We start from the raw sequence: 22,174 nt of genomic DNA, 5'->3' as shown, positions 1-22,174 counted from the left end.
TGACACTTACTAGCTGTGTGACCCTGGGCAAGTCACTTAACCCCATTGCCTAACAAAAGCAAAAATATATATATATATATATGTATATATATGTATATATATGTATATATATGTATATATTATATATATGTGTATATATATATAATATATATATTATATACACACATTCCACTCAGTAAGTATATACATATATATATTCAACTCAATAAGTACATATATATATATATATATATAATATATATAATGTCTATGTATATACTTAATGAGTTGAATTGAATAGTATTTATCTCCTAAGGGGGCTATAAGATTCAAATGAGATAACGGCCATAAAAAAGCTTTTCAAACTTGTAAAAGTAGCATATAAACATCTACTCTCATCATGATTATTTATCATTCATATCTCTATAGCATTTTAATGTCTACAAAGCGCTTCTTTTACCATGACCTGGTAAAGTAGGTAGGAAATCCCCACTTTACAGATGAAGAAAAGGAGGCTGAGAGAAGTGAGTTATGTCAAAGCCAGCACTCAAACCCTGATTCAAAGTCCCCTGCTCTTCCCGCTGTATCGGCACCAGGACCGGCTGCACAAACGCATGGCCTACCCACCACCTTTCTTCCCCTCCTAGACCCTCAGAGAGGTTTCCCTTGACATACAGCTGGCAAGGCTAACATCTTTCCCATCCGGTTCTAAAGCAAACAGTTCTGTGATGTTTAAAAGAGAAAAAATCACTTCCCAGGCCTCACAAATCAGACAACGTCCTGAAGAGCACAGATCCCGGTAGGGGTTTGGAGCTGGCTTGAAGCCAGAGTCAACCACACTGCAAACCCCCTGTCAGTTGGAAAACAAACAAGGGGCCCAGAACTACTCTAGGCCCACATGAATGAGTCATGCTTGGGACGCAGAGTAAATAAACGTTCCAGGTCATACCCCACATCCCCCAGTTTACAGAAAGGAAGGAGGAAGAGACAAACAAAAGAAACCAAGAAGGAGAAAGACAGAAAATGAGACAGATAGAGAGACTGAACCCCATAGCCTAGCAGAGAAAATGCTGGAATTGAAGGTGGGAAGACCTGGGTTCAAATCCCACCTGTGACACTTGTTAAGTCATTTGGCCCCCTGGAACCCAAGTCTCATCTGTAAAATGGGTATAATAATGCCTAGAGGCAAAATCAAGGAAGGTAAAAGACATATGGGTGGACTCTACCCTGTGACAGATTTACTGCCCGGGGGGGGGGGCGCCAGGGTCAAGAGTCACCTGGGCAGTGTGGCCAGGATTCCCAACATAGATAAGATTAGAAATCCTTTGGAATTCTGGAGAAAGCAGACCTTGGAGGCTCAAAAGGAGATAAAGGGTGTGAAGTGCCTTCAAATCTTTCTACTACAGTTAAAAAACAGATCCAAAAAGGCCATCTCACCAAGTGACCCATCCTGGGCTCCAAGGACTTCAGGCGATTCAATTAGATACACTAATCTAAATCCTTGACCTCCAGGCATACACGAAGTGCTTAAGAAATGGTTATGGGGAGGGAGACTTATACAATATCATCATCGGGTAACTATTCCATTTAATAATGACAGACCCTCACGTGAACACAGCACTCTATTGTTATAGCTAAGGGGGAGCAGTGGATAGAGCCCTGGCCCTGGGGTCAGGGAGAGCCAAGTTCAAATCCAGCTTCAGACACATCCTAGTTGTGTGACCCTGGACAAGTCAATTCACCTCTCTCTGCCTCAGTTTCTTCAACTGTAAAAAGGGCATCATAACAGCACCTACCTCCCAGGGTTATTGTGAAGATCAAATGAGAATATCTGTAAACACTTAGCACACAGCTGGCACTTAATAAATGCTTGTTCCTTCCCTTTCTCTACAAAATACATTCACACAAAAGTCTCATTTCCAGAGCATTTCACAAAATGTACTCAGACTCATTATCTCATCGGACCTTTCCACGAGCCTCGTCCAGTCCCTTCCAATAGGTAAGGAAGTATTTTACAGGGAAGGAAAGTCAGAAGGACACACAGATCATAGGTAGGAAAAAGCAGGAACTCCCATCCGAGTCCTTCACATGTAGCTCAAGCCTTCCTCCCCTTCCCAGGTCACTGTGACAGCCTCCTGATTGGTCTCTCTCCTCCCAATTCATCGTCCACACGGCCGCCCAAAGGATATTTTCAAAGCCCGGGGTTGGCCGGGTTCCTCTCGAGTGCCTCTCTACACATAACACCCAAAGTCTTCTGTTTGGCATTTTCAGCCCCTCATGACCCGGCCCTAGCCTGCTCTCACTCTCCCCCTGCCTCACCCATTTTACATGTCAGACAAACTGCCCTATGTGTATTCTCCATACAGCCTCCTAACCCCATGCCTTCCAAGCCTGGAAGGCCTTCCCTTCCTTAGCTTTACCTGGGAGGTAAAGTTCTGGTACGTCCTTCCAGACTCATCTCAAGCACCACGGCCATCAGCCACAAGACATTCTTTCCTTGGCGTTAGTGACGTCTCCCTCCCCCAAGCACGTTGGGCTTACACATCTCTTCACCAAGAGAACGTAAGCTCCCTGAAGGCTTGGGCTGTCTTCCTTCTGTATCGGCAGCATCTAGCACTCTGCTTGGCACAGAGTGGCCATTCAATAAACAGAGGCTGAACTGGATTAAGCAGGGAACCGATTTCAACCTGGCAAAGTTATTCCCAACCTCCTAACCTCTCATGGCCCCTCCTCACCTCCAGGAAGATGTAGACAGGTGCATGCCTGGGTCAGACGTGAGTACAGACTTCTCAGTGCTCCAGCAACAGGGTCTACAGGATCAGATCCATGCCCTCCCCCAGCAGGGTTACTGGAGTGCACCAGGGCGGTTTTTCCAGTAGCAGTGACGGACCTACACTGAGTCATCCTCACTCTCTCACCTAATCTCTGCCTCATGGCCAAGGGCACAGCGTTGGTGGGCCGACCAGCCTGGTTCAGGGGTGTAGTCCTTGGCTGTGAATCAGAGTAAACCCAAGCCACCCTCTAGGAAACGGAACCCGTGATGTTGGCCTCGTTGGCAGCATGATTCTAACTGACTGAGCAGGACGAGGAATGCCAAAGCTAGGAGAGGCTTTGGGGAACCGTAGTTTATGGGAAATGTCAGACAACCACTCTGGAGAGCAATCTGGAACTGTGCCGCAAAGCCCCTAAAACCGTGCATACCCTTTGACCAAGTAACACCACTGCTAGGTCTGTATCCCAAAGAGATCAAAGAAAAAGGACCTATATGTACACAAATAATCACAGCAGCTCTTTCAGTGGTGGCAAAGAATTAGAAATCAAGGGGACAGATGCCCACCAATTGGGGAATGGCTTAACAAGTTGTATATGATATGATTGTGATGAAACAAAGAAATAAAAAGCAGGTGCTTTCAGAAAAACCGGGAAAGACTTAAATGAACTGATGCAAAGTGAAGTGAGCAGAACCAGAACACTGTATACAGTAACAGCAATACTGTACCATGACCAACTGTAAATGACTGTTCTCAGCAATACAATGGTCCAAGACAGTTCAGAAGGACTTAGGATGAAAATTGCCATCCACCTCCAGAGAAAGAACTGATAGAGCCTGGATGCAGACAGAAGCAGGCTTTTTCTTTACTTTCTTTATTTTTTCTGGGGGTTTTTTTGTCTGTGTTTTTTTTTTCACAGTATGACTTACGTGGAAATGTATTTTGCATGACTACACGTGTATAATCTATGTCAAATTGCTTGCCTTCTAACGAGGGAAGAGAATTTGGAACTCAAAGGCTTTTTAAAAAAGAATATTAAAGTTATTTTTATGTAATTGAAAAAAATAAAATATTAAGTTTTTTTACTTAATTTAAATTTTTTTTAAATTAAAAAAAGAAATGTCAGAGCTTGGGGTGGGGGAAAAGGGAGGGAGGGAGTGAAGGTGGGAAGGAAGGAAAGAAGGGAGGGAGAGAAGAAGAGAGGGAGAAAGGGAAGGGAGGAAGAGAGGAAGGGAGGAAAGGAGGGAGGATTTATTAAAATATGCCAAGCAGAACCGGAAGAGATCTAAGAAGAGAAAACGTCAGAACTGGGAGAGACCTCAGAACACAAAATGTCAAAGCTTGGGGAAGTTTTAGGATACAATGTCAGGGCTGGGAAAGGCATCAGAACACTGAATGATGAATGAATGAATGAAGATGGCATGCCTTCTCTCCCCAGAGGAGCCCAGGTGAGCTGCTCCCCAACATTCCCAATGGAAGCTTTGGGGACTCCATCTCCCCATTGCTGGGGGCAGGGAGCCCAACTCCATTTAGTCTTGAAGAAGAAATTTGAAGGCAGTTTTCAGAATGCTGGACGCAGTCACAAAAGTCACCAGTTCCTAGCTCTGGAGCCCTCTGATGGGGTGAAAAGTGAGATTTCTAACTTATAAGGTCATTTTAAAAAATGAAGAGCTTTTGTTCTAATTTTAGAAAAGAGGAGAGAGAAGGAAGGGAAAAGGAAGAGGAGGAGGAAGGAAAGGAAGAGAAGGAGGAGAAGGGGGAAGAGGAAAAAGAGAGGGAGGAGGAGGGAGAAAGAGGAGGAGGAAGAGAAAGGGGAGAAGAAAGAGAAGAGGGAGAGGAGAAGGAAAAAAGGAAGAGGAAGAGGAAGAGAAGGAGGAGGACGAGGAAGAGGAGGAGTGGCCATTAGAGGCAGCACCCAGAGTACTATCTATGTGATCTGGGGAAAGTCACTCACGACCTTCCCAAAGGTGAAGAAGGAAGCAGTGTGGGTAAGTTGATAGGGCTCTGGATCTGGGAGTCAGGAAGATCTGAGTTCAAATTCTGTCATAGGCACTTCCTAGCTATATGACTGTGTGCAAGTCACTTAAGTTCTGCCTGCCTCAGTCTCCTCAGTTGTACAATGAGGATAATAACAGCACCTACCTCCCAGAGTTGCTGTGAGGATCGGATAAGATAATCTTTGTTAGAAGTGTTCAGTAGAGTACCTGGCATGCAGTAGGTGCCATATAAATACATGCTAGCTGTCATCAATCATCAGTAGTGACCAACATTTCTCTATTTAAAGCAGATAAAGCACTTGACTTAAATCGTCTCAGGTGAGCCTTACCACAACCCTGTGAGTGGTAACAGGTTTTATCATCCCCGTTTCACAGAAAAGGAAACTGAGGCTTGGAGAGGTAAAGTGACTTGTCCAGGGTCACAGCAGTAATGAACGGAAGAAGGAGGATTTGAATCCAGGTCTTCCTGATTCCAGGCTCATGGATCTATCCACTGAAGCACACAGCTTCCCTCTTTCCCTCTGGAAGGTCATGAATGTCTCCCCCTAGATCATACAGATGGTTCTCTCTGCACCTTCGTGTGTTTACTCTTCTGTAAACAGAGGCAGGGGCTGGACTGCAAAGTGGGGTGGAGTCTTCATCTTTTTGCTTTCACAGACCTTTGGGCAGCCTGGGAAAGCTGAGGGAGCCCTTCTCCATGTCATGGGATACATGGAACTACAGAGGAGACCAATTATTGCTGAATTACAGTGATCAAAACATTTTTTTAAAAAATAAGTTCCAGGGCAGCTAGGTGACACAGTGATAGACCACCAGCCTCGAAGTCAGGAGAAGCTGAGTTCAAATCTGGCCTCAGATCAAATACTTGACATTTACTAGCTGTGTGCCCCCGGGCAAGTCACTTAACCCCAACTACCTAAAAATTAAAAAAAAAATTTTAAAAACAAAACAAAACAAAATAAGTCCTGGGGCAGCTAGGTGGCAAAGTGGATAGAGCTCCAGCCATGGAGTCAGGAGGACCTGAGTTCAAATGTGGCCTCAGACACTTGACCCTTACTAGCTGTATGACCCTGAATAAGTCACTTAACCCCAATTGCCTCACCAAAAAAAAAGCAAATAAATAAACAAATAAAAATAAAAAACAAATCCCCTTTTCTAAGGCCCCTCCCAACTCTGACATTCCCCGTGTAAGGTTTCTCCCAACTATGATATTCTATAATCCAACAGCTTTTTGAGTTACTGAGTTCTTTAAATATCCACAGGTTTCTGATAGCTGAGGGATATATCTCCTATAGTTGTGGAGTGAGGAGTACCCTTATTTCTATCCCTTCTCAGAGAATGGCAAAGATGAGTGAGACACGGACAGAAACAGAGAGACAGAAAGACAGAGACAGAGATAGAGATAGAGACAAAGATAGGAGACAGGAGACAGAGAGAGCCAGAGACAAAGAGACAGACAGACAGACAGAGAGTGGTGGGTCCCAAGCGACTTAACTTAAACCTGCACCCCAGCCTCATGCACCCCCAGCCTCGTGCACCCCAGCCTCATGCACCCCCAGCCTCGTGCACCCCCAGCTTCGTGCACCCCCAGCCTCATGCACCCCAGCCTGGGCTCTGACAGGCAGCTGCCTCATCCAGCCTTACTCCAAGTCCCCTCCTGTTCCCCGCCAGTTAAGCTGGCCATGTGCCGCCCCCCTCCCCCCTGCTTGTCAGGCCCATCAGCTGCTGGAGCCACTGACATCCAACTCAGAGAGAGGAGGGAACACTGCCCCTTCTGACCGTGGTCTAACTTTCACGGTCCCCTGTCCTCAGGTCCAGCTCTTTAACAAGAACCCACCACTCAGTTTAAGAAGTAAAAGCCGCAGGGAATTTAAAGCTGGGAAGGCCCTCTGAGGTCTAGTCTGACCCCCTCCTTTTGCAGAGGAGGAAAAGGAGACTCAGAGTAGGTCAATGACTTGGCCAAAGTCACACACAGTGACTGAGAGTCAAAGGCAGGAATCAAGCTGAGGCCCCCAACTCCCACTGCAGTGCTCTGTCCCCCATCCTGGGAAGCCTCTCCTCACTTTGCACCCACTATTCAGAGGTAGGACGAGTGTCCTTGTTAAAAGACAGGCACCAAGAGTCCAGGAGACATATATTCAGGCTGTATGAACCTGGGCAAGTATGCTACCCTTGGGAACAATGAAATAAATCCAGACCAAAAAGAAGGGGGGGACCTCCACAATTCAATCCAATCCAGCAAGCATTTATTAAGCACCTACTATGTGCTCATAAACCTGTCCTAAGCACCAACTATGTGTATCTCATTAAACCAAAGGTCCTGCCCTCAAGGAGCTTATACCCCACTAGGGAGACAATCTCTTCTCCTGCATTAACAGACACTGAAGAAGAACAGAAATCCAACCTAATCAGACCCATATCAAGTGACCACTGTGCTCACCACTGGGGAATCCAAGATGGGAGATGGCACAGGGCCTGCCCTCAAGGAACTGAGCATCTACTGAGAGGAGAGGACATCCGTGCAAATGCTTATGATATCAGGAAAAACAAGAAACGGGGCCATGAAATTCAGAAGGGCCAGTGAGGCAGTCTCGTATTTCCTGAGCAGACAAAGTCATTCCCTCTAATGAAATGCTAGCTCAAAGGCCACTTCTGCCATGAAGCCATCTCTGATTCACTCCCCAAACCCACTGGAAGTGATCTCTCTTCTTCCTCCTCTAAAATACAAGTAATGACCTCCTCATGCCTCAGTTTCCTTCTCTGTAAAATGGGGGGGTTGGGCTAGATAACCACTGAGGCCCTTCCATATTTAAATCTATAATCCTACTTTATTTACACCTCTCTTTGGACACTAATGATATTCTAATTATCTTATAATTACTTGCTGACATAATGATTTTCCATGCTAGTAAGACTCTCTCTCAGAGCACAGAGGATGTATTGTGCATTTCTGTATTGCCTGGAACAGTAGTGCCAAAAGCAAATAAAAACAGAGGCTGATAAATTGTACCTAAGGATTGCTGTGGGCTGAATACTGACTTAGAAAACTACACGTGTTTATAGGTTTCTTTCTTTATTAATATATCAACACATTAAAATCAGATAGGAACTCTATTTTAATTGGTTCAGGCCACACTCGGGAAGGCTAGAGGCCACATTCAGCCCAACGCACGTGTTAGACTCCTCCGACCTAGTACACCTGGGCCAGGGCCGTGCCTATTGCAAGGACTCCATAAAGTGTCTGCTGAATGAATGCTATAATTCAGTAATTAGGAAATATTTGGGACCACAGAAGTATATAGAACAACAGAGCTTTGAAAGAAAGGATGAAGATGAAAACAGAGACAGAAGGGAAGATTTATATGAACTGATGCAAAGTAAAGAGAACCAGGAAAACAACATATACAATGGCTACAATGTAACTAGGAAGAACAGGAGAGCTGGGAGGGACTTTAGGGGCCTTCTATCTAACCCACTCATTTTAGAGATAAGGAAAAGAAGGCCCAGGAAGGGGGTAACCTGGCTATAGTCATAGCTAGCAACTAACAAAGCTGGGATTTGAATCCAGGGCCTCTGACTCTAAGCCCTGTGCTCTGTAACACTGTGTCATGACTCACAGAATTGAGGGATGTCAGAGGCATCAGAGACCAATTTGTCCTGAACCTTTTTTGTATGGATGAGGAAAGAAGGGGAGAGGGAGAAGGAGAGAGACAGAGACAAAGAAAGAGAGAGAGGAAAGAGACACAGAAGAGAGAGAAAGAGAGAGGAGAGACAAGAGAAAGGAGAGACAGAGAGGGGAGAGGGAGGGAGAGGGAGAGGGAGAGGGAGAGGGAGGGAGAGAGAGAGAGGGAGGGAGAGAGAGAGAGAGAGAGAGAGAGAGAGATTGAGACAGAGCACAAGAGCTTGAACATCTATTTGTAAATGCTTACTATGTGCCAAGCACTGTGTTAAATAAGCCCTGGGATGCAAATGCAGCAATCAGTAGGGCCCTTACCCTCAAGAAGGTTACATTCCTTTTTTTTAAGCCAGAACTTAACAAACAGTAAGTAAAATGGGCATTTTCACATTCATAGTAGAAGAGAAGAGGATGATACTCAGAATTATGTAATTTTTGTAAAAACAGTAATTACAGCTTGCTTTTCTTTTAAATTGGTAATAAATTCAGTATCTATTTCTCAAAGTGCCCCACTCATCTGAGACGCTTTCTCTCCTGTTCGCTCCTATCCAATTTTTAAAATGCCTCCAATGACCCTCTTTTCTTTATTCTTGTTTGTTCTACCCTACATCTATCCTCTCTCTCCATCCCTCTCCTCTTCCTTACTGGGGAAAAAAAAGAAGAAAAACCAAAGCCTTGTCATAAAAAGGCAGAAGCGAACAAAACAAATTCCCACATTGGCCATGAAGGAACTCACTTCCTAAGGGGGAAGGGGCAGAGAAATACAAGAAGGGGAGCCAGAAACTGGGGGGAGGGGAGGTAGCTCAGTGTACGGATGGCCAGGCTTGGTTCCAGGCAAGGTTGGGTGAACTAACAGGGCCAGATGTCCCCAAAGCATAATCTGAGCTCCAGATAAGAAAGATGGCCAGAGCGGAAGTATCGAAGTGTGCAGCTGACCAGAAGACAAAGGAAATGACTTGCCCAAGGTCACGCAGGTAGTCAGTAGCAGAGTTGAGACGTCTGCCTCTCCATCTATGGGGCTCCCTCATTCCACATCAGGGGGCTGATTGCATCTGCCACAAGGGTATCAGTCTTCCAAGTCACACCTGTATTAATGAAGACCTGTGCCAGTTTAGGCTTAGATTTTATGCAGAGGTGAGGAAATTAATCTAGGAAGCGCAGGCATGGGCTCCAAGGTTTGCTCCCAACCCCACCTGCACTTGGGTGGGATGCAGCCAGTCTCCTTTCCCATCCAGGAGAGACGAGCATTGGAGGGGACCTCTGGGCATCTAGTCCAAGCCATACATGAAAGGAATACCCACCAAGATATGACCAACAAGAGGGCTGATTCTGCCCCTGCTTGCAGACCTCTCCAGGAGGGTTGATCCACTCCCTCTAGAGATAGCAGCGCTCTGGCCATTCCCTCCAATGACATACAGGCCAGCCATGACCACAGCCCCACCCCCACCTACATCACCCCAGCTCCTGGAGCCCCAGGTGGAGGGCCCTCCCCACCTCAGCCAGGCCCCACGCCAAGCCAGAGAGGACGACGCCTGAACTGCCCCTCCGCCAGGGCCAACTTCATGAAAAGAAACTGTGTTCCCAGAGAATCTGTTAATAGGGGTATTGCTGTCTGGGGTTTGGCAAACTCAGCCAAACTACCTTTTAACTCTGTGGGGCTCACCCTGTGACCATCTCCCTGCCCATCAGTCTCTTGCTCAGCCCACTAGGACCACCTCCTCCATGAGGCCCTCCTGGACCCCAGTGACCTCACACACTCAGCAAATCCCAGAGCACTTTACAATAAGGACAATGATGATGATGATGACAACTGTTACAGCATCTCCCAATTCTAAAGCCCTTTCAAGTTTACAAAGTCCTGTCCAGCAACCCTGGGAGGCAGGGACCATAAGGATAATCATTATCATTTTACTGATGAGGAAACTGAGACCCTATGAGGCAAAACCAGGTCTGTAACGCATACCCAAGGTCATAGGACAGCCAAGATTCTGAGCCAGGAGCCCTGCCTCCAAAGCTCAGCGTTCTTCCCAGCCCACACAATGGAATAATAGTAGTAATTTAATATTAAGTAGTAATAGGATATTAATATTAATCATAGGGACGGGGACTAGGCCATCCACTAGTGCAGGCTGGCACCTTTTCTGCACCTTACAGTCTTAGGAAGTTGCCTAGATCACCGAGATGGGAAGTGACTCATCCAGGGTCACTTGTACTTATAGAGAGTTCTAAGGCCGGTAAAACACTTTAACCTACATCACTCATCTGTCACAAATTAAAAACTTCAGAGGGTTGGAGATTGACAGCTGGGACAGAGGTCATCTGGTCCAGCCTCATTTTACAAAGAAGAAAAATGACCTTTTTCTGCAGGTTCAGTATCATACCTAGCCCCTCAGAGGCGATCCGGCCCAACCCACTCTACCACCATGCCTCCTGAACCAAGAGGAGAAGAAAGAGGCAGGGTGGGGCAGTGGATACAAGTTGGAATTGGGAGTCAGCGATAACTTGATGTTCAAATCCCATTTTAAATTAGCTGTGGGACCTCAAGCAAGTCACTGAACCAACGCCAGCCTCAGTTTCCTCATCTGTAAAAAAGAGATAATGATAGTACCAACCTCCCACAGCTGCTTTGAAGATTAAAAAAAAAAGGATTTCTAAAGTGATTTGCATTTATCGCACTTAAAAGTGCTATAAATGTTGGCTACTCGTGTCAGTTTGTATTATAATTTTTAAACATTATTAAAAAGAGTTCTTGCATAAAATATTTAGGAGTCTACCTCCTGAAACAAACCCAGAAACTCTATGAACACAATTACAAAACACTTTTCACACAAATAAAATCAGATCTAAATAACTGGAAAAACATCAGTTGCTCATGGGTAGGCTGAGCTAAAATAATAAAAATGACAATTCTACCTAAGCTAATTTACTTATTCAGTGCCATACCAATCAAACTACCAAAAAATTATTTTACAGAGTTAGAAAAAATAATAACAAGATTCATTTGGAAAAACAAAAGGTCCAGAATATCAAAGGAACTAATGAAAAGAAATGCAGGGGAAGGTGGCCTAGCAATTCCAGATCTTAAATTGTATTATAAAGCAGCAATCATCAAAACTGCTTGGTACTGGCTAAGAAATAGAGGGGTGGATCAGTGGAATAGGTTAAATATGCAAGACACAGTAGTCAATGACTATAGTAATCTATTATTTGATAAACCCAAAGACCCCAGCTTCTGGGATAAGAACCCACTCTTTGAAAAAAACTGCTGGGAAAACTGGAAAAGAGTATGGCAGAAACTAGGCATAGACCCAAATCTCACACCATATACCAAAATAAAGTCAAAATGGGTTCATGACTTAGATATAAAGGCTGATACCATAAGTAAACTGGGAGAACAAGGAATAGTTTACCTATCAGATCTATGGAGAACAGAAGAATTCATGACCAAACAGGAGATAGAGAACATTATGAAAAGCAAAATGGATAATTTTGATTACATTAAATTGAAAAGTTTTTGCACAAACAAAGCCAATGCAACTAAGATTAGAAGGAAGGTAGAAAATTGGGAAAGAATTTTTACAACCAGTCTCTCTGATAAAGGCCTCATTTCTAAAATACATAGAGAATTAAGACAAATTTATAAGAACACAAGCCATTCCCCAATTGATAAATGGTCAAAGGATATGAAGACAGTTCTCAGATGAAGAAATTAAAGCCATCTATAGTCATATGAAAAAATGCTCTAAATCATTATTGATTAGAGAAATGCAAATCAAAACAACTCTGAGGTACCACATCACACCTATCAGATTGGCCAACATGACAAAACAGGAAAATGATAAATGTTGGAGAAGATGTGGGAAAATTGGAACACTAATACATTGTTGGTGGAGTTGTGAAATGATCCAACCATTTTGGAGAACAATTTGGAACTATGCCCAAAGGGCTACAAAAATGTGCATACCCTTTGATCCAGCAATAGCACTTCTAGGGCTATATCCCAAAGAGATCAAACAAATGGGAAAAGGACCCACATGTACAAAAATATTCATAGCAGCTCTTTTTGTGGTGGCAAAGAATTGGAAATTGAGAGGATGCCCATCAATTGGGGAATGGCTGAGCAAGTTGTGGTATATGAATGTAATGGAATACTATTGTGCTATAAGAAATGATGAACAGGCTGACTTCAGAAAAACCTGGAAAGACATATGGTCTGATGCTGAGTGAAGTGAGCAGAACTAAGAGGACTTTGTATACAATAGCAGCCACGTTATGCATGACTAAGATTGTTAAACTGAACCCTTCTCAGCATTATGAGGATCTAAGACATCTCCAGAGGCCTCAGGATGGAAAATGCTGTCCACATCCAAAGAAAGAACTATGGAAGTCGAATCGCCATCACTTATTTTTACCTTCTGTTGAGTTTTGTTTCATCTTTCTGATGGTTTCTCCTATTGGTTTTAATTTTTACTTACAACTTCACTAATGTGAAAATATGTTTAATAGGAATGTAAATGTAAAGCCTATATCAGATTGTGCACCATCTTGGGAAGGGTGGGGGGGAGGAAGGGGGAGAAAAATTTTCAACTCAAAAGAATATGGAAGTGATTGTTGACAAATCAAAATAAATTAATAAAATATAAAAAAAAAAAGAGTTCTTGCCTGGCGGGTGTGGGAAGTTCAGGGAATAGGGACACTGCTGTTCTCAGGGTCACAGCCAGCATGCACAGGCATGTCACCTCTGGAGCTCCAGCCCAGCTTAGGAGACTCCGCCATGATGGCTCGGGTTGACCCCTGGCTGTACAAAGCTTGGCCTCCAGACCTCCTCTGAGGACTGGGCAATAAACATTGACATCCGGCTTCCTCTCTCTCAGGCACCTCTACAAATCACTCTACAAATAAACAGTGAGTTCCCCCAAAAAAAGTCTTAGTCACCAAAGGAAAAGCAAAACAATACACATCACACCATCCCCTGAGAAGTCTAGCCATTGGCCCCACCTGGAAAACAATCACACCCTGACCTGGCCATCCTCCCATGGGAGCCCACACTTTCCTGGCCTTAAAGGCCTCTTACGGAAATGAGACCGTCACCTTCTGGACACTGGAAACGGCCCAGGCTCTGAAGTCCAAGGGCCTGGGTTCAAACCCCATCTTTGAAGCTTACTACCTGTGTGACCTTCAACAGGTCTATGGGCCTCAGTTTCCTCATCTGTTAAAATGCCGATGTTGCACCAGATGGCTTCTATGGAGCCTCGGGCCCTAAAGTTGTGACTCTGTGACTTTCCCATGGTTTTTCCCACGCTCAGTGTCAGAGGCAAGATTTTAATACACATCTTGCAGATGGCTCGTCCAGCCCCCTACCAAGCCCATGCATCCAAGTTTCAGAGGTGGGAAGGAGACTGAGGGCATCTCCCTCAACTCCTCCTCCCCATTTTACAGATAGGAAAACTGAGGGAAAGAGCCAGGAAGTGATTTGTCTATAGTCACAAGGCCAGGTGATGGTGACCAAGCCAGGATTAAGAACCGAGTCTCCTGATCTAGTGAAGGCCTCTTTCCCCAACCCTGAGCTGACTTCTTAGCTAGAAACCAGCCATCCACTATTAAAGAAATGCCCACAGATAAATCATAAACTTTCCATTTGGATGATGTCCTCAACCTCCTGGCAGGCTAAAGCCTGCTCTCAAGGGCTGGGAGTGAACCACCTAGAACCCGGGAAAGAGCACCAGGCCTGGCGTCCCAAGATCTGCTGGCCCTGACGCCTTCCAAAACTTAGCTACCTCACCTCCAAAAGGAGGGGCTCCGTGCGTGCACATCAGGGAGGCCTGTGAGGGTCTAGGAAGTCTGAGGACCCCTGCTCAGAACCATGTTTACAAATGGAGGAAATAAAATACATAAAATTACAAAGGAAACCCATTATACTGAAATGCAGTTTTCAAAAAATTTTGAAAAGAAGTTCACAGATTCCAGGTAAAGAAATCCTGAACTACCATATCAGACTGTGCGCCATCTTGGGGAGGGTGGTAGGGAGGAAGGGGGAGAAAAATTTTAAACTTAAAAGCATATGGAAGTGATTGTTGATAAATCGAAATAAATTAATAAAAAAAATACATATCTATCACCTAAAAAAAAAAAAAGAAATCCTGAACTAGATGGTCTATAAGGGCACTCCAAATCTGACATTCTGTGTTCTAATGTCTCCCTTACCCTAGCTGCAGCTCTGACATTCCCTGTCCTAAGCTCTCCTAGCTCTGACATTCTCTGTTCTAAGGCCAATGCTAGCCCTGATATTCCCTGTTCTAAGCTCTCCCAGCTCTGACATTCTCTGTTCTAAGGCCAATCCCAGCCCTGACATTCCCTGTTCTAAGGCCTCTCCCAGCTCTGACATTCTCTGTTCTAAGACCAACCCCAATCCTGACATTCTAACATTCTAAGATGGGACAGTTAATTTTTTCAGTGTGATTTTTGCACCGTGGTTGGTCTGACAACTGCTGACAGACATGCCTTGGGCTCCTACCTCCCACCCCCGCTGCACTTCATGGGTACAATTCGTTTTCTTCATCTGTAAGAGGGGATCCCAAGAGTTCCACTGCATCCCTTACAAAGCACCAATGAACCAAGAACTTTGGAAACTCTCTGTCTGCCTTCTCAACAGAAGCCAAGTGTCCTAACGGGTTAGAGCTGGGAGGGGCCTTCCTTCCTCACACTCCGGGTACAAAACGTTTGGTAGCAATTTGGAATAAAAAGATCACCATTCTGGGCCAGGCCTCTTCCTCTCTCAAGGCTAAAGTCTCCTCATCTGCAAGATGGGGCCTTTGACCTTTAGGGCCCTTCCAGCTGGGATCCTCCCTTACTCTGTTCTGACATTCTAAAATCTTTTAAGAGCAAACTTCCACATTTATACATAGACAGGAAGGTATTTTGCTCTCACAAGCAAACATTTCCTTAAATTATCAAATCACATTTCACTTAAATCCAACAGGCAGATTTTCTTAGCAAGAACACTGAGGGGTTGGGGGGATGGGAAACCTACCCCGTAAAGCTTTTGTTCCCATTTCAAAGTCCATAAACTCCTTGAGAGCAAGAACCCTATCATTTTTGTTTTTTTATCTCTGTCACCTAACACAGTGCCTGGCACACAATAGGTGCTTAATAAATGCTTGTTAATCAAGCTCATTTTTCTCTTTGGTAGAATTGTGGAAAGAACACTGATTCTGGAATCAGATGACTTGGGTTCAAATCCCATCTCTGATGCTTACCACTTGAACGAGCCTAGACAAGTAGGACTCAGTTTCCTTATCTGTAGAGTCACAGGCTTGGACAAAATGTTCTCTGAGATCCTTAGGAGCTCTATATCTATGGTTCTCCTGATAAGGCCTTAGGAAAAGAGATGCCTTTGCTTCCAGTTAATTGTGTCTACCAGCTGACCATTAAAGGTAAATACACCAGTGGGGGCTCCTGAGCTACACTGAATCCTTTACAAAGAATTCCTTTACAAAGTACCAGCCACTCCCCGAGAAAACCCAACCAGAAAATCTTCCAGTGGATGAGCTGAGGAAGCATCCCAGAGGGGGAACCACACAATGTCAACTTCTGTTTCTGACATCTCTTAATTTGTGACCCCAGAGAAGTCACTTAACTTCTCAGCTACAGAGTAGGTGTTGGCCTGCATCGGTGGAAGGCATCTCCTCACTGGGAGTTCCCTACTCTTAAAAAAATCTGGATTTTTAAAAAATCTCACCTGCCTCCAGGGTCACTTTAGAAGGACAACCCCCGGCTAAAACAATGGATGCCAGTTGAAATGAGTAACACCACTGCCCAAGCAAACATCCCATTCCATTCCATTCTACAAAGTGCCTTAGATCTAGGAGAGAGATTTTTTTGATTCTTCTTTTGGGGACAGGCAGAAGGGTGTGGGTGAGTAGGATGGTTAACATATTTTTTTTGTTGGTGATGATCTGACTTAACCTTGGAAATTCTCCTATTTATTCACTTTGCATACAGGGAAAATTACCCATAATTACCACTTGGACCCCAAAACCAATGCCACAGTGATTCCTGTCAAAGGACACCATCAGACACCAGGAGGCTGGCACCATGCGCCAGGGCCTGTCCCTTTACGCCCAAGAAAGCCATGAGAGTAGTGCATTTCAGACCCCATTTGAGTGACAAAAGGGCTCCATCTTTGGTTATTCCTTGTAAGACCTTGGGTACACACCTTCCTGGGCCTCCACTTCCTCATCTGTAATTTGAAGTCTGGACTAAATGACTTTGGGATGCCTTCTAGATCTATGGTTGGGCAATCCCATTTCACAGATGAGAAAGCTAAGGCTCCAATAAGTGACTGGCTCAAAGTCCTACGTCTAGGGAAATATCAGACATGGCTAAGCAAGTGCAGGAAGGAAGATTCAAATCCTCGTCTCTGTGATTCCATGTCTAGTGCTCTCTCTACTCCACCACGCTAGAGAAAGCTGTGGAAACCGTACGCTTGGCAGAACCCATTTCCTGAAATCATATCAGCTTTCAAATGTCTCTTTAGTGATAGAAAAAAAAATCAGTATGAACCATATGCAAAGAGGTCTGGGTGTAAGCATGAGCTCATCCAACTTTGAAAGACAAATTTAACTCCTAAGATCAAAAATGTCCATTGAATGCACCAATGAGCAGATCCTAAGATACAAACTCTCCCATCTGACTTTCTAGAGCCTCCAGCCATTTCTCCAAGCTCATTCATGATCTCACTGTTGCTCCACCCAAGCTGACCTGTGTCCCTTCTCCCAAAAGGCTGTCACACCGCCACGTCAATGTCAGCTAAATGTTAAAGGTAGGACTGACCCACCATTCACTCACACAGACACACACAGACACACACACATACCTCCCATACTTCCAACTCCCTTATTCCCATCAAGCCTTCTGAGATTTATGCCAACTCTTAAAATTCTCTCCACCATTATCTACTCAACTGTCCATTAAATTAGCTGAAATCATTTCTTCCCTCCAGGCCTCAGTTACTTCATTTGTAAATGTGAGTGGGTCAGATGGGACAACTTCTAAGATATCTTCCAACTCTGACACTCTCTGTTCTAAATCCCCTCTCAGCTCTAAGAGTCTGTGTTCTAAGCTCCCTCTTAGCTCCGACTTTCTCTTTTCTGAGCTCCTTCCCTGCTTGGACAGCATGTTCTAAGCTCCCTCCTAGGTCTGACAGAGTCTGTGTTCTAGGCTCCCCACCATCTCTGACATTTCTCTCTTCTAAAGTCCTTCCCTGCTTGGACAGTATGTCCTAAGGTCCCTCCTAGGTCTGAGAGTCTGTGTTCTAGGCTCCCCAGCAGCCCTGACATTTTCTCTTCTAAGATCCTTCCCTGCTTGGACAGTGTATTTTAAGTTCCCTCCTAGGTCTGACAAAGTCTGTGTTCTAGGCTTCCTCCCAGCTCTGACATTCTCTACCAGAGAATTTCTGGCTTTGACAATCTCTATGACTCTCTGACATTCTGTTTTGTAAGAATTCTTCTCATTTGTAAGTCATTCCACAATCTGTGTCTTTCAGATTGCAAACATGAATCAGAGAAATTTAGAACTTAATGGGACGTCAGAGACCAGCTGCTTCTCTATTTGGGGAAAGGCATCTTTAGTATCTTTTATTTCATCTTCAAAAGCACCTGCTTTGGGCATGAGGGGTGACAGAACTAAGTGAGTCAGTCCTTACCCTCATAGAGCTTACAATCTAGCAGAGCAGAATCCCCCCTCCTATGGGCACAGGAAAACATAATGCTAATTATCCAGTCCGTTCTTGTCATTGTTAAGTCATTTCAGTCATGTCTGACGTGGCATGACCCTGTTTTTGTTTTTCTTGACAAAGATACTGGAGTGGTTTGCCATTTTCTTCTCCAGCTCATTTTACAGAAAACTGAGGCAAACAGAGTTAAGGACTTATCCAGGGTCACAGAGCCTGAAGCCAGGTTTTAACCCATGAAGACAAGTTTTCCTGATTCCAAGCCCAGTGTTCCATCCACCATGCCACCTAGCTGCCCAATTTTACAAATGAATAAAATGAGGTCTGAAGACCAGACCAGGTAAGGAAAAGATAACTTCCACAGCACACAGTAGGTGCCAGATCAATGCTTCTGTTCACTCAGTTTCTTCTGTGGGGTAATCTATTACTTGCAGAATTCAAATCTTGGCTCTGTCACTGCCTATGTGACCTTCATAAATCGCTCCCCAACCCATTCCAGGCCTCAATTCGACCCTCTGTAAAGTGAAGGAATCAGATTAGGTGACCTCCAAGGATCCCAAGATCCTAACACAGTTTTCTGACTAGGAATTCCTCACTCTCACTGCTATATCATACTGTCCGTCCTAACTGAAATCCTCATCACCGGGACACTGATTCTCCCAAACAGTTTCACTTTAAATCAACACCTACCTTCACTACCTGGAGCAAAAGGATTTGTTAAACAAACTAAATTTAAGAGCCTTGAATTCTCTCTCTCTCTCACACACACACACACATACCAGCCATATGGCTTTGAAGAACTCCCTTCACCTCAGTGTGCCTCACTGGGGGTGCAGCATGGACACCATAGTGGACAGAGTAATGGATGTGGAGGCAGGGAAGACCTAGGTTTGGTTTTGTGGTGTTTTTTTTGGGCGAGGCAATCGGGGTTAAGTGACTTACCCAAGGTCACGTAACTAGTAAGTGCCATGTCTGAGGCTGGATTTGAACTCAGGTCCTCTTGACTCCAAGGCTGGAGCTTTATACACTGTGCCACCTAGCTGCCTCCAAAACCTAGGTTTAAATACCCCCTCTGACATTTACTAGCTGTAGGACCTTGGACAAGTCACCTGACATTTCTAAGCCTCTGTTTCCTCATTTAATAAAGTGAACCTATGACTATAAAGTCCCTTCTAGCTCTAGACCTGTGACCTTAAGCCACCTAGCAATGAATGCCCATATCAGAATAAGAAGGGACAGGAAATCAGTGCAAAGGTAGACCAGAACCATACCGTGTGAGGAAAAAAATTTGTTTTTGATTATACATAATGAAAACACATAAACCCAGTGAACAATAAAATTGTGTAATTAAAATGACCAATCTTGCTGAGTGGAGATAAAGAAACACACCTTCAATCCGCATGGCTGGAGCAGAAAGATGAAAGATCCTACCAGTCACAGAACTGAGTTCAAATCCTGACACTGTCACTTAGTACCTGTGGATGTTTTGAGCTAGTGACTTAACCTCTCTGGGCCTCAGTTTCCTGCTCTTTAAAATAAAAGAGGTCAGCTAAATGGTCTTTTATAGCTCTGGAGAGGTTTGCAATGCAGTCAGACTGAGTCAACATATACCGAGTAGCTTCCCTGAGCAGACTTTTCTTTGTCACAGGGGAAGACAAGGGTGGAAAAGGTATACGACTGTGATTTGGGAAGAAAACTTTTCTTTAAAAAAGAAATAAAATGTTAACTTGCCACAAGCTGTCCACTCTGAAGTCTTTCCCTTCTTGTAGATGCTAACAAATCTGCTTCCAAGCCCTATTTATCTAGGGAAATCCCAATAATGAATGCTTGTTTCCAGCTAAAAATAAGCCTCTAGGCCCAGCCCCATCCTAGAATGCCCTAGTCAGGAGGATGGTCCAGATGACCTCCAAGGCCCCTCCTAACTGACTCTGTGTCTTTGAACCTGTGGGATCCCTTCCAGAAGGACGCTCCGTTGGAGGAGGCCCCCAATGTCTCCCTGGTCACCAACACCTTAACAGAACCACTCTGTAACTCAGAGGTATTTTCAAAGTCGAAGCACAGAGAAGGAGAGGCAATGCCCAGGGTAAAAAGTTACTGATTAAACCAAACCTACTGAGCTAGGCTGGCCAAGACTTGGCCCAGACCTCCTGGAAACCAATTTCCCCAAGCCGCTAGATTAAAAGGGCCTTACCTCAGCTATAAGAGAATAGACAGTTGAAGAGGCAGAAGGAAGCCTCCTGAGAGACATATACAGAGAAAATGAGGAGGGGGGGGGGGAGAACATTTGGTCCAAAGGCCACATCCCCCTCCAAAAGATAATGGATAATCTCTAGGGAAGTTAAGTATCAGCCTGGCATTAAACACAGACATCAGAACCAGTTTTAGGGCAAATTATGGATGTCAGACGCTCAATTATCTCCTCAGAGATAATAAGGTTTAAGTGAATGTCCTCGGCTACCAGGAAAGGGGCTGGAGCCCCAGAGCTAGCTGGCTGTTTAAAAGGTCAGATTCTGGGTGTGGGGCAACAGGCCATTTCCACGAAGCTGGGGATCATCCATTCTTTTCCCCTCGGGGCCCCTGCCTCCCTCTGGTCCAAGCCTAGGCAGGGGACAGGACCGCCTGGGCCCAGCTAGGCTTGGGGACAGGGAAGGTAGGATGACAGAGAGAAGGGGAAATCCTATGCAGCTCCCGGGAGAGTTGGGGTTAGGTTGGAGCTGGCCGCCTGAGCCCTTAATCCCATCAAAGCGACTTTGTTCTCCCATCCGAGCCTCCGAGCAGATGTGGGGGAGTCCAGGAAGGGGGAGAGCCGCTCAGCCCAGCCCAACACCCTCAGGGACGCACAACGAGGACCCTAAGCCCCCCACCCCTTAGCCATCGGCTTCCCTTCATCGGCCCTTTGTGTGAGAAGGTGGAAATCCACGCGGGGTTTGGGCGCGCCAGGGAGCACGAGCCCCTCAAGAGATTGGCGAGGGAGCCTTCCAGCTCCCCGAGGAGAAGGGTGGACCGGAGCCTGGCCCGCGGGGTATCCTCCGGGAGCGGCTCAGCGGCCACTGTGAGTCTCCGGGCCTTTCCCACGCCCCGGGCGCTGCGGGTTCGCAAGGGCTCCACTGAGGCTCAGAAAAGTGCGAGTCCCCTTCGGTGCCCCCGCTACCGGGTACCTCCAAGCCCACAACCCTCCCGAGGACCCTGATTTCTCCCTGGGATCCCAGCTCTGATCTATCCCCTACCCCCACCTGCACCCCCAGTCTGGGGGAATCCACTCTGAGCGAAGCCCAAATCCCGGCAGCGGTCCAATCCTTCACCCCGCCTTTCGGGAGATCCACTCGCTCCCATCTCAGAATCCACTACGGAACCTCGGACGGAGGACGGGGGAGGGTCGGAGAGGGGATACACTCGCTCCCACTCCCAGCTCGCCCGTGGGGCCTCAGGATCCAGGTCGAGGTCCCCCTCCCCCCGGCTCCCAAGTCCTGGAGGGAGATCGCTTGGGATCTACTCCTCTCCCCACTGCCGGTGCACCGGACCTCGATAGTTCCCCGCCGCCCCCACACCAGACCCTCTCCGGACGCTCGGGGAACTTTTCTGCCGGGGCAGAAAGTTTCCGGCCGCCAGACACTCACTCAGCCGCCCGGGTCCGTGGGCTCCACAGCCGCCGCCGCCGCCGCCGCCCGCGCCTCGCTCGCCCCTGGCCCTGGGCACCGCCATCGCCCGCCCTCCACCTGCAGCCCTTTCGCCACGGGCCGGACGGGCGGGCAGCGGGGCTCCCTCCCACTCTCATGCCCCGCCCCTCCCCGCCGGCCCCACGGTGCAACCTACCCTGCGGGCCAGGGCTGCGGGACACCTGCCGCCACCTGCGCCGAGCCGCGCTGCGCTGCCCAGCCCCGGCGGCCGGCGCGCAGCCTACCCTGCTGGGGCCAGGAGGGTGGGGGGCGCCAGCGGGGGCGGGGCCGGCGTGAGGGGCGGGGCCTGGGGGCCGGGGGCCGCCGGGGGAGGGGGCGGGGAAGCGCCTCCGTGGTCATGGCAA

At 46.3% G+C, this 22,174-nt stretch overlaps 1 protein-coding gene across 1 annotated transcript in view; it reads right to left on the bottom strand.

The window, feature by feature from the left end:
• The window catches only part of KIAA1671 (KIAA1671 ortholog), a 217,808-nt gene extending 195,920 nt beyond the window's left edge, over positions 1 to 21,888 (bottom strand). The window contains 1 exon segment of the mRNA XM_020996320.2: positions 21,771 to 21,888. The gene's annotated coding sequence lies outside the window, so the exon portion shown is untranslated.
• Positions 21,889 to 22,174: the final 286 nt, after the last annotated feature.

This window comes from Phascolarctos cinereus, unplaced genomic scaffold (assembly GCF_003287225.1).
Source record: "Phascolarctos cinereus isolate Bilbo 61053 unplaced genomic scaffold, phaCin_HiC Scaffold_4;HRSCAF=312, whole genome shotgun sequence".
Taxonomy (NCBI): Eukaryota; Metazoa; Chordata; class Mammalia; order Diprotodontia; family Phascolarctidae; genus Phascolarctos; species Phascolarctos cinereus.
The sequence above is the reverse complement of the archived record's forward strand: the minus strand, read 5'-3'. Positions and strand labels throughout refer to the sequence as shown.